This window comes from Eptatretus burgeri, chromosome 2, assembly GCF_056783735.1.
Source record: "Eptatretus burgeri isolate ZD-2024b chromosome 2, Ebu_testis_v1, whole genome shotgun sequence".
Taxonomy (NCBI): Eukaryota; Metazoa; Chordata; class Myxini; order Myxiniformes; family Myxinidae; genus Eptatretus; species Eptatretus burgeri.
In genome coordinates, this window is record NC_140962.1 from 21,649,919 (window position 1) to 21,663,366 (window position 13,448).

Consider the following 13,448-nt stretch of genomic DNA (forward strand, 5'->3'; position numbering starts at 1 on the left):
ACCACTGCGCCAACACCAGGCTCAAGTGTAATTCAGTATGTCTCCCCCAAAATATAGGAACATTGATTCCCTTCTGTGTGAAATTTGCATTCCCAATCAAAAACATCACATGTCACATGACCAAGGATATTTATTCCACAATATAACTACGTGACCCACATCATTAATATTCATGACCAAATACTCCAATCATACTCGATCTTCCATGTCACATGACCACTCAAGTCAGTTGCACATACACATAAAGCTTGTAAATATGGGCTACAGCAAAATTACTAAAACCACAGAGACTATGACATTTTATGTCTTTTTATCCTCGTTTTTCGGAAGTTTATCGCCGTTGATGCAGCATCTTTTAACTACCTTATTTAAGACGTCACATTAGTTATTCGTACCTGTTGTTTGTGTCCTTTATGACATCTTCAAAAACAGTAAGTTTCCTGTTTGGAATTATTTTCAATTTTATTTGACTGCCAGACAAGCAGACAAACGAAAAAACAATACCAGACGTGTTCAATACCAGACAAGCAGACTCTCTAGGTATATGCAATTGGGACAAATTCAGAGCCAAAGTACTGCTAAATTACATGTTTGTTTTCTGATTCGTGTTCAAAATATAACAATCAATTGGAATTAAGTTGTTCCTCAATCATAAACTGACGTTTGTAGACAAACAGACAGACAGAGACAGCCAAACGACAAAATGAACCAATTGCTTAACCCCACTTTTCACTTCGCACGTGCGGGGTAAAAATGGAATGAAGGCTGAGACTGTTTGATGGTCACATGATACATAACATGTATATTTGATATATAATACGTATTCACATGGTGTGTTCATGGCATGTACAATTTGCACTTGTCAAGGTCCTCTTCATTAAGGAGTGTAATAGAGTGAAATGACACCATCTCTTGTGCATGTTGAAACGTGCTAATTTTAATAAACAGGTGTGAGCCGGAGTCTCTTCCGAACCGGCTATGAGTGCGCTCGACTTGTCTGGCAAGTACATTAACACAATGCAGTCCACAGTCATCATTAATATAAAATCGAATTTTACAGATGATACGTGTCCTGTTTTGGTTGGACGCACTATCACAGAGCAGCAGGGACCCTGGCTCAGGTCATCCCAAACTGACATTTCAACATTTCTTAGAAATCAAAATGTTTCAGTTCAGGACAGGACAAAATGTTTCAGACAGGACAGAAATCAAAATGTTTCAGTTCAATCTGCCTGAGGACATTTTGCGAAATGAGGAGGGAAAAAAAAACTACAGCTCATGGAACACAAACACCTTCAACCATTTTATGAAAGTGAGTTTCAAACAAGTCTGGTCGCGAAAAGCAACCAAAAATATACATTTGTCAATGTTGTCAAATTGTTTGAAACCATGTCAACGACACCCAAAGATCCACAAGGAACCTTGACACAAGAGAAGGCCATTTGGCCCATCATGCCTTTGCTCTATCACGACCAGCAGTTTCAATTGCCTAGTTTTGCTGGAGGCGGTGGAGGGGAACAGCATTATTATTATGACAGCATTTTATTTTCATGTTCAAGTGGGTGCCAGTGCACTTATGGGTTGCGTGTTTTCACGTACTTACACAGGGATACACAAGGATATAGAGACAGTGGGGCAGACACACACACACACACACACACGCACACAGACTTCTCATGATCTTCCATCTGAAGAAGCTGCATAAAGCAACCAAGAAGGCCAACGCAAGGTAAGTGCTTTGCTGTTTCAAACTCTTCCCAGAGTTCCTCCACAGCTATAAAGACATTCACAAATAGTACACACGTTGGAATCCCAATGCTACACACCCCCTCAGCTGCTGGACCGGTTTCATCACTTTTTGGCGAATCATTAGTGACAGCGCAGACAGCAATGCATTCCAATGAGGGTCCCAAACATGTACGACATGCAAATGTCAGACTCATCAGCCGACAGACCGCCGATGAGTGAGGAAGTGTAAGTGAGCGCCGTCGGATTTTCGTTTTTGACAAAATGACGGATCACTGTGGTCTCATCGCCAGTGATCAGTGTTGAAGAAGTTGGGATCGCTGTTCACAGTCTCCAGCATGTCCTGTGCGATCTCCCAACGGAGTTGCTTCTGCTCGATCGTTTGCAGCTTTGGCACGAACTTCGCTGAGATTCTCCTTAAGCCCAAATCTGCAGTCACAATGGAATGAACGGATCCAATGCTGACACCCACCTCGTCTGCAAGTTCTCTGATCGTGATTCGACGATCCTGCATCAGCAGGGTCCTCACTTGGTCAATGACGATCTCATTTCGGGATGTTGAGGGCCTACCAGAACGTGCTTCACTTTCCACTGATGTGCGACCATCTTTGAAGCTGTTGTACCACTCCTTTATCTGTGTGGTTCCCATTGCTTCGTTCCCGAAGGCCTGTTGAATCTTGCGGATCATTTCCACTTGGGAATCGCCAAGCTTTACAAAAAATTTGATGCAGTCACGTTGTTCAAGTTTTTCCGTCATTTTGTCAAAAACGAAAATCCGACGGTGCTCACTTACACTTACCTACTCATCGGCGGTCTGCCGGCGACTGACAGCTTCTGCAGGCGGGAAAATATTCACGCATACGGATTAGGATCGCCTACATACGTGCACCAAACCACGCCTCCCTAGCTTCATTTGTTTACGCACGAAAAATTAAGGTTGGATACTTTTTGAACACACCTCGTACGTGTAGTTTTAATAGATCCCAACCTTTTGTCTAGTGGGAAGACGAGGGAGTGTGTTGCGATGGGCTATAGTTAGGATTCATAAATCATTTTTTCCCTTTTATTTTATTAAATAATTTTCCCCTCCATTCCACTTCCCACTCTTCCTCATTTATTTTCTGAGGTGAATTGCCTTGCAACCTCGTCTCGCTTACCACAGCGTACCACCGTCTATCAAGCGACTCGTTTTCTGAGGCAGAATCCCGAAGTTCGCGATGAGTCACATCGGCTCCACCTTTCCAAACCCAGACACGCGCGGCGTGGGCGGGCCAGACCAGTGTCTGGCCGAAACCCCGCCCAGAAAGGCGGACCACATGAAGGACCGGTCCAATCGGGATGCTCGGATCGGACGATGACGTCGGTTTCGCCATGGCTCCTCCCCAAGTTCCAGGCTGTATAAAGCAAGGACCTCCAAGTTGGTCATTGTCGTTGGAATTGTGGGAAGTTGGGGGAGGTTGAAGAGAATTGTGGGAAGTTGGTTGTCGAAGTTGGGGTCATTGGAGAGGTTGAAGAGAAGTGCGAGTTGTTTGTTCGTTGAAGAGAATTGCAGGTTGGAGAGGTTGATGAGAATTCTTGTGAAAGTGTTCATGCTGCTTGGCTCTGCCTACGTCTGGCCTCAACGGCCCGCCGACTGTGCTGGTCCTCACCCACACGACCTTGACCAAGCCTCTAATCTGGTCCTGCCTACTGCTCATCTCTCACCTCTTTGGACTCCGCGAGACACGATTACCACACGTGCGGCTGTGGACCGAACTGTACAGCTTTTATCGGGTGCCGCACCACAGAGCATCCCTTCCCTCGAAACGCTCAGGTACCAAAAACTGTGACCTCAACTCCCTCCCTCCCTGGCTGCAAAAGTCCTTTTCTTTTCATTGGGTTTATTTTGTCTGAGTGTGTTGCCACCTGTCCGTTAGATAAGTTTGTTTTTGATTTTTATTGTTGTGATTGTTGCTTTATTAATCTCGCATCAAGTCTGCACTGTGTCCGCTTTTGTAAGTTGTTTGTAAAATTTCCACACCACACCTCTCTCATCTTTCCCCTGCATTACATACCGAATAAACCTTTTTGTTGTGCCACATGCTTTTCCCCGCTTATTGTAAATAAATATAATTTTATGAATGTTCCCAGCTCGTCTTTGTCTTTTCCTCCATTGGTCCAGCATGGTTCGAATCCGAGTTCAGCCGGGTCTTTATTCCCAATAATCCGTTCCTTCCAGCCGGTACGTCCTGGGCAGTGCCACTCGACTGTATCCAATCCGGAAAGGTAGTCGGTAGTTGGTCGAGTGATCGTTTCGGGAAAGGCGTACCGAGGGTGTGGTTCCCCGGTAGTCGAAACCGTGTGGTTAATTAGGTAACTTGTTTCTAGATAGGAGGATCCTACGCCACGCGGTTGAGGTATTGGCGTCCACGGTTGGTTAAGCGACCCGCCGCGTCACGGAATTATCCGTGAGCGACGGCCTACAATTCCGGGGAATCTGGTGGGAATCGACGTAGTTTCCCCCACCTCGTGGTCGTTTTCTGCCAGACCCCTGGCCCGCAACAATGTGCAATTTTGAAGTCAAAACGAAGGAACCTATGCTGTCATAAAAAAAAATCACACTTATTCCCCATGAGGAGTACTTGCTATGTACCAAGTTTCAATTTTTGTCTTGGTGCAGTTTCAGAGATACAGAGGTCCAAAGTTTTTCCATTTTTCCAACATGGCTGCCACACCAAGTGACCTATTAAGTTATATGTATGATTAAATCATTCTACATGAGTAGTCGCACCAGTGGTGAATTTTTTTTCTCAATCCAACAAGCGGTTGCGGAGAAAAACACAAAAGTTCTGTGCAGACAATCAGACAAACGGAACCAAACACAATACCCTGTCCTTCGGCGAGGGTAAAAATCTCTTCAGTTATGAAATAATGAATCTCCACACCATGATCGGAAAGCCAAGAGGTATGCATGCTCACTCTGTGTTGTCTGGATTCGAATCCCGGCTCAACTATAAAGTGTCATCACAGGCAAGGTGATTGATCAATGTGTTGTGTCATCTCTTCGATGGATGATAAACTGGGCACCACATCTGCCGGAATCTCTCACCCCTCTACCTCCAAACCCTACCGCTCTATCACAACCCTCTTCCTCCTTTCGACACTACCCCTCTCTCCGACCCATCCCCTGGTCCCCCTCGGTTGCGGAGACTGGCTTGTATGATAAGATTTGGAGTGAGCTGACTGGTGGGGTGCAAAGGTCGCTGTCGCATGTACAGGCATGTATGCATGGAGGCAGACCTTTGCCAGGAAGACAGCATGGATTGTAAATGCTCCCAGCCCAGGCCTCAAAGTGTATGTGCGTGTGTGCATGTGCGTGTGCGTGTGTTAGTGTGTCTCCTCCATAACTCCAAAACTCTAAAACCTTGCAGCCTGAAACTTTGCATGCAAACTAAGAAAAACCAAAGAAGTGTAAAAGTGGAAATTGGATGTTTGGGTTAATTAAAACATTCCTTTTGAAGAGAATTCACGGCCTTATTTAATTATGTCCTTCATCATGTGATCCTCGACCACCTGTCTAGGGTCTTCAGGCGTTTCCTGGGTAACCTTGCTGGGGTCTGAAGCCCCCATGTTTTTTGGCCTGCTCAACCATGCTTTGCCTTGGAACAGGCTGCAATGATTTCTTAACGATAGTTTTTTTTTTCACTTTCCTCACTCATATTATCGAATGCTTGTTCATCACAGTGACAAATCGCAGGTTATATTGCAATGCTTTTAAACGCCTGTAGATGCCAATGTTCGTGGCTTTATTTCATTTGCGCATATGAATCACCGAGACAATCTCTTAAATAAGCAGAATTACAAAATGTAAGCTCCAGATTTGAAAGTATTTGCAGTTCCGACTCCGAAAAAAAAGTGTTGATTTGTCCAATTGGGACATTGCATGGGCGTTTCCAGGTGAATCGTCTCGACGGCAATTGGTAATCACTTGCCAAGCTCGGCATTCATTGGAGTGCTTGCTTTAGTGCTTAAGCCACTTACCGAGCTGTACAGTTTGTGTCAGTTGATTGCAGTACAGTTCGTGTCCCGATCAGAATGTACAGTCGACAGTTACTACAAGGTATAGGTAAGTATGCAACAGATACGGACGTGGTACATACGAGTAGATTTGGATCTGAAGGAACTCTCCGCAGATGTCTCTGTCTCTGTCTCTGTCTCTCTCTTCATTTATGCCCGGCCAGTGTTTGTCTCCGAACATATCTGGGTGGTATTTATGTCTGGACGGGTTTGTCTCCTGACGCGTCCGGGCGGTGTTTGTTTCCAGACAGCTTGGTTCCTGACATGTCGTGGTGGTGTTTATATCTGAACAGGAGTTTGTCTCTGGACGTGTTCGGGCAGTTTTTGTCTCTGAACGGCTTGGCTCCGGACATGCCTGGGCGGTGTTTGTCTCCAGACGGCTTGGCACCGGACGCGTACGGTGTTTGTCTCTGGACTGTGTTTATCTCCGGACATGTCTGGGCGGTGTTTGTCTCTGGGTGATATGTACAGTATGACCGGTAGAAAATGTATTTCATACATTATTTTGTTTTCATCTTCACTGTTATTCCACACAGAATCATTTTGATGAAACAGTATGAATCGTAATTGATGCTCCACCACACGTCTGCCTTCCCTTCCTCTCACCTCTCGCTGCCTCCCCTGCCCCTTTCCTCATTCTCCCTCCCTCTTCACTCTCTCTCCTTCCTTCCTCTATCTTTCCCCCTCCCTCCTCTCTTTGGCCCTCCCTCCTCTCCCTTTCCCCCTCCGACAGGTGGTATTTGCTCGTATTCTAATAAGTGTGGGTGTGTGTGTTTGTGTGTCCTCCATGAGTTTCAAATCAAAATACATTTAAGAACACCCAATTTCCAAGCCGTTTGCTGTATTGTGTTTTCTCAATTACAGAGCCAAATTATTTCCACCTGTTATCTCCGCACGTATCCAAACGGTGGTTATCTCTGCAGGTATCTAGACGGTGGTTATCTCGACACGCATCCAGACGGTGGTTATCTCCTCACATATCCAGACAGTGGTCATCTCTGCATGTATCAAACGGTGGTTATCTCTGCACGTATCCAGATGGTGGTTCTGTCCGGATGGTCGTTATCTCCATACATGTCTGGATAGACGTGTCCAGATGGTGGTTGTGTCCGAATGGACCCTCCCCTCACGCTGCCTTCCCCTCCCCTCCCGACACACTTCTTTCCCCTCCCTTCCTTTCCCCCTCCCCTCCTCGCTCCCCCCTGCTTCCTTGCTCCCCCACCCCCCCTCCTCACTCCTCCACCCCTTTTTCTCCTACCCTCTTCTTCTCACCTCCCTCCCCCCTCAGTCTACCCGTCATCTGGACAGCAATGATCTATGGCCGTGTCCTGATAGTGGTTATTTCTGGATGGACACTCCCCTTACACTGCCTTACTTGATGTATCTTGACGGTGGTTATGTCTGGACGGTGGTTATGTCTGGACAGACCCTTCCCTCACACTATCTTACCTTGCACTTCCCTCATGGTGCCTTCCCCTCCCCTTTCCCTTGCGCTGACTTTGCGTCTCCTCGCGGTGACCGCGTCTCCTCGCGCTGACTTCGCGTCTCCTCGCGCTGACTTCCCGTCTCCTCGCGCTGACTTCCCGTCTCCTCGCGCTGACTTCCCGTCTCCTCGCGCTGACTTCCCGTCTCCTCGCGCTGACTTCCCGTCTCCTCGCGCTGACTTCCCGTCTCCTCGCGCTGACTTCCCGTCTCCTCGCGCTGACTTCCCGTCTCCTCGCGCTGACTTCCCGTCTCCTCGCGCTGACTTCCCGTCTCCTCGCGCTGACTTCCCGTCTCCTCGCGCTGACTTCCCGTCTCCTCGCGCTGACTTCGCGTCTCCTCGCGCTGACTTCGCGTCTCCTCGCGCTGACTTCGCGTCTCCTCGCGCTGACTTCCCGTCCCCTCGCACTGCCTTCCCCTCATGTTGCCTCCCCTCTCGCTGCCTCTCCCTCCCCTCACAGTGCCCCCCCTCGCCTAGCACTGCCTTCCCCTCCCCTCACACTCCCTTCCCCTCCCCTCGCACTCCCTTCCCCTCCCCTCGCACTGCCTTCCCCTCCCCTCGCACTGCCTTCCCCTCCCCTCGCACTGCCTTCCCCTCCCCTCGCACTGCCTTCCCCTCCCCTCGCACTGCCTTCCCCTCCCCTCGCACTGCCTCCCCCTCCCCTAGCACTGTCTTCCCCTCCCCTCGCACTGTCTTCCCCTCCCCTCGCGCTACCTTCCACCTCCCCTCGCACTCCCTTCCACCTCCCCTCGCACTCCCTTCCCCTCCCCTCGCACTCCCTTCCCCTCCCCTCGCACTCCCTTCCCCTCCCCTCGCACTCCCTTCCCCTCCCCTCGCACTCCCTTCCCCTCCCCTCGCACTCCCTTCCCCTCCCCTCGCACTCCCTTCCCTCCCCTCGCACTCCCTTCCCCTCCCCTCGCACTCCCTTCCCCTCCCCTCGCACTGCCTTCCCCTCCCCTCGCACTGCCTTCCCCTCCCCTTGCACTGCCTTCCCCTCCCACTGCCTCCCCCTCTCCTTTACCTCCCCTCTCCTTTACCTCCCCTCGCACTGCCCCCCCCTCCCCTCGCGCTGCCACCTTCTCCCTCACACTGCTTTCCTCATTCCACCCCCTCTCACTGACATCAAAACAATAGATTTCTTCCTTATGACAAACTCCACCAAGTGGTGAAGTTTTATGAAGATCGGTTTAAAATTGTGACCTGGAGGAGACAGACAGACAGACAGACAAACATCTCTTTCCATATAGATTTCCCATGTGTGTCTTGCAGTCTCGCTACAACTCCACTAAAGAATCACCTACTCAGCTACTCTGCTCACGTGACGATTTTGTAGCACATTTCTGCACTCTCACCATTGATGTCATGGTTTCATGTTTTGATTTATTGTGGGCATATAATCATAGTTTATTAGTTTGTCTGTTTCAGACCAAGTCGTTATATAAACACATTTTGGTTTGTTCTTTTTCAACATTTAAGAGGAAAAGTTTTTTCCACATCGTTTTGATTCAACAATCGAAAGTATTGTGACGTCCATGGGACTTGAACAGTCCCGCCAACGTAGAATGAGCCGAAACGATGGAGGCAATTTATTTATTTATAACCCAAACATGGCGGTTCTAATCGCTCTACCGCAAACGGGACGAGGAAGGTGGCACGAGTCACTTTTCACTGAGTTGATGATGTTTATTTGTTTTTCTAATTATTAGAAATAACAAGACTCGGCAAGAAGAGGGATCCGGGGCGATTCGACGGGATGGTGTGGGATCGGGCGTGGGGAAAAACACAGACAATTCCAATGAATATACAGTTCTCAATCCCTCTAAGGCGCCAAACACACACACACACACACACACACACACACACACACACACACACACACACACACACACACACACACACACACACACACACACACATACACAAAACGTAGCTATCTCTGGTGGTCAGGCTGGACCGTGGTGTGGACGCAACTGTCCCTGGATCGGCGCCGGACGAGCCGGCCTTGCTCTCGCCAGGGGGGGGGGGCAGGAGAAACCGCGGTGCTGTCGACCTCCTGGTCCTGGCCCAAGTCCGCCCACAGCCGCCAGGGAACCAGCTCCCGCGCCAAGCCGCGAGCAGGAGAGGGAGGCAGGTCCGCCCGCTGTCCGACCCCGTACTCCGAGTCAGCAGAACCCCAGAGCCAACCGAGGCGAGGCACGAGGCTCGGCAAGGCTCCCAGACACGATCAAGAGCACGATCGACTCAGCACAGCAACCAGGACGCTCTCTGCTGCCACAGCTTCCACACCAAAAAAACCACGATCGTTCTGGTTGTAATCTTCTTCTTCTTCCTTTTCGACCCCGAACAGAACCTTTTTATCCTTCGTCCTCGTCACTCCCAATCGAGCCGTTTATTGGCCCACCGCCATCGCCTTCCGCCAATCGTGATCACGGGGCGGAGCCATCCGCTGCACTGTCCTGTGACGTCACGGCCAGTCTCCAGAGAATACCAAAAAGGGGTTTACGCAGACACACTTACCCTATCCCGTGTCCCTATCTCATTACGTGACATTTATCATTTCCCCCTTGAAGAAATGAACATTTACAAGACAACTTATCACCACTGAATCGCTACTTTTTACATCGAGATCCTGGTAAACTCGAACAGCATGGCATACCTAATTAAACATCCTAATTACCATTTGAATGCATACCCCCCCCCCTCAAACGTAACAGTATATACAGGAGGTAAAGAAAACGATGGAGGACAACTATCGAAAAAAATCCCCCCAAAAATTCAACTTTTTCAAATTTTCAAACATTTTTTGGCCTCACACACTCCCCGGCACTCACGAACAAACCTCTGAAAATTTGATGAAAATTCGTTTGTCTATCTCTGAGAAAAATGGCGACACACACCCACACACACAGCTCTCTTATAGTATGCCAGGGGTACTCGGTGTTGTGCGGTGCTGTTCTTATCCTGTTGGAATTTTGAAGAAATCAAATTTTCTTTTTTTTGATACTATTTTTTTGGAGCCCCAAAAGACTTCCCTACACTAAAGCCATGAAGGAATGGGGTCGAGGATTAATTATTACCTTTCACATAGTGACAAAGATGAAAGTACTATTGAGTGAATTTTTTTTTTTACTAAAATTCCAATATTTTTTTTCTAAATTTTCAAAAATAATTGCTTGCCTTAACTACTCCCCAACACGGACTGATGAACCTCTACTCTGAAAGTTTGATGAAGATCCGTTTGGCTATTTCTGAAACAAAGAATGACACACACACACGCGCGCACGCACGCACGCACGCACACACACACACACCCTTATGTTATAGTACAGATTGTATCGAAGTTCCTGTTCTTCTTTCTGCCCTATTTGAGTCTGTTGACCATCAGATCTGTTACGTTTATTGCCCTCGCCAGAGGAGAGGATATTGTATTTGAGTCTGTTTGTTACTTGCAAAATTAAAGTTTAGCAAGTATATTGGTTAGTCTGGTCTGTTATTCTGTCTATTTGCTTGCTTGTCTGGATGTCACTCACCTACAGGTCGCAATTTTAGATGGTGAAGCCTCGTCAAGGTAAATCATTGGTCAAACCACGTGAGCGTGTCAATGAATCACCCCCGCCAGCGGAGAGTGTATTGCATTTGGGTCCGTTTGTCTGTTTGTCCACACTGAACTTTAATGTTTTTCTCCAAAATCGCTTGTCGGATTGAGACCAAATTTTCACCATGGGAGTGACTACTCATTTAGATGTTTTATTGATAATTATGACATCATAGGTCACGTGGTGTGGCAGCCATCTTGGAAAAACAGAAAAATTTGGACCTCTGTCTGAAACCACACCAAGTAAAAAATTGAAACTTGGCACATGGCAAGTATGCCACATGGGGAATAAGTGTGATTAAAAAAATGACATCATAGGTGCCTTCATTATGATGTCATAATTGCACATGTAAAACGCTACATCCGATCAGTATGAAAATTTTTGAGGGTCATCTGGGGATAAATTGGTCCACAGAAAAAAAAAAATTGATAATGTTATCAGTCACGTGATTCGACAGCCATATTGTTTAAAAAATATAAACTTTCAAAAATCTTCTCTGAAATGGCTGAACAGATCGAGGCAAAACTTTACACATATGACCGCCTATTCATGAGGAACAAAAAGTTCACACACATGACACCATAGGTTACATTGTTTGGCAGCCATATTAGATTTACCCGAAAACCAAAAAAAAAAATCTTTTCCAGAATGGTTGGACAGATCGAGGGGAAACTTCACACAAATGTTCTCCATGCCTTGTGAATATCAGGGCATTCACAAATAATGATGTCACATGATCGAGCAGCTATGTTGGATTGAATAAAATATTAAATAATGTTTTTGCTGAAACGACTTGATCAATCAAAGTGAACTTCATAATTATGATCTCTTTGTGATGGGAAATATATGTTTTGAATTTCAACCTAATCGGACACATGGTCTGACAGCCAGAATTATTATTATTTTTAGATCCTCGTGGAGGATCTCGAAGTCTTAATCACGTTGTTGTTCTTGTGGACTTTTTTGTTTCACAGCCGACAGTTTTCATCGAAACTTCCTGAAACTTGGCATATATATGTAAATATACCCTGCGCAGACAGTAACCATCTCCGATTTTGAAAATTCCTCCTCGAAAAAAAAGTTATGACATCAAAATATCTCCGCTAATGGAAATCGCCTAAAAAAATTATCTCCGAAACTAGGCAAGCTTTTGGAATTCTGTTTGTGGGAATCGAACAGGGCATTAGCAGAGATGAATTACCGCACATATGATACATCACTATGACGTCATATCAATTTTTATGAAGTCATTCCTATTTTTTTGACATTTTTTGTTTCACAACCCAGAATTTTCATCGTATCTTCGTGAAATTTGCCATGTATATGCAGAAAGCCCAGGCGCAGGCAGTAACCATCTCCGATTTTGGAAATTCTTCCTAGAAAAAAAGGTGACGTCATAATATCGCCGCTAATGGAAATCGCCTGTACCATTATCTCCGAAACTCGGCAAGCTGTTTAAATTTTGTTTGCGGGAATCAAGCCGGGCATTAGCACAGATAATTTATCGCAAACCTGATACAGCACAATGACATCATATTCGTTTTTACGACGTCATCATTAAGAGGACGAGGATCTTTGCTCATTTGAGCTTGTTTTGAATCTGGGTTCTCATTATTTTTTTTGGCATAAGGCTCACTTGGCTGCACCGAGATGGGTTTGAGGGTGGAGTCGTCGCAGCTGAAACCCGAATCCCATCTAGGTCCCTCCTGTTGACATCATCTTTGCTTTTTGCTTGTTCGGGATCCTTCTGATGACGCCAATGCAGGACTGTACCGATTTGGTCTTCCATTTGATTTGAATTGAATATATTTAATACCATTATAAATTCAATTGAATAACAAGCAGTCATAGACTGGTACTTACGAAATCGTCAACTTGAGCTCTGACCTTGTCTAATAAAAGCTGTCTCTTGAGAAGGTAGCGACACAAGCCAGAAGTTTCTACGATGATTCTGTACCAAACCATCAAAAATCGAATGTTTTGGATGTTTGACCTCACTGTGACCTTGACCTTTGACCGATTTTGACCAAAATCTAATCAGCGCTAGCCACCACCCTCCTGAATCACGTGGTGTAATTTGACATTGGAAGCTTCTTTCGTTCGAGTTATCATTTTTTGAATGTTTGACCTCACTGTGACCTTGACCTTTGACCGATTTTGACCAAAATCTAATCAGCACTAGCCATCACCCTCCTGAATCACGTGGTGTAATTTGACATTCGAAGCTTCTTCCGTTCTCGAGTTATCATTTTTTGGATGTTTGACCTCACTGTGACCTTGACCTTTGACCGATTTTGACCAAAATCTAATCAGCACTAGCCATCAACCTCCTGAATCACGTGGTGTAATTTGACATTGGTAGCTTCTTCTGTTCTCGAGTTATCGTGCCTACAAACAAACAAGCAGTCATAGACTGGTACTTACGAAATCGTCAACTTGACCTCTGACCTTGTCTAATAAAAGCTGTCTCTTGAGAAGGTAGCGACACAAACCAGAAGTTTCCACAATGATTCTGTACCAAACCATCAAAAATCGAATGTTTTGGATGTTTGACCTCACTGTGACCT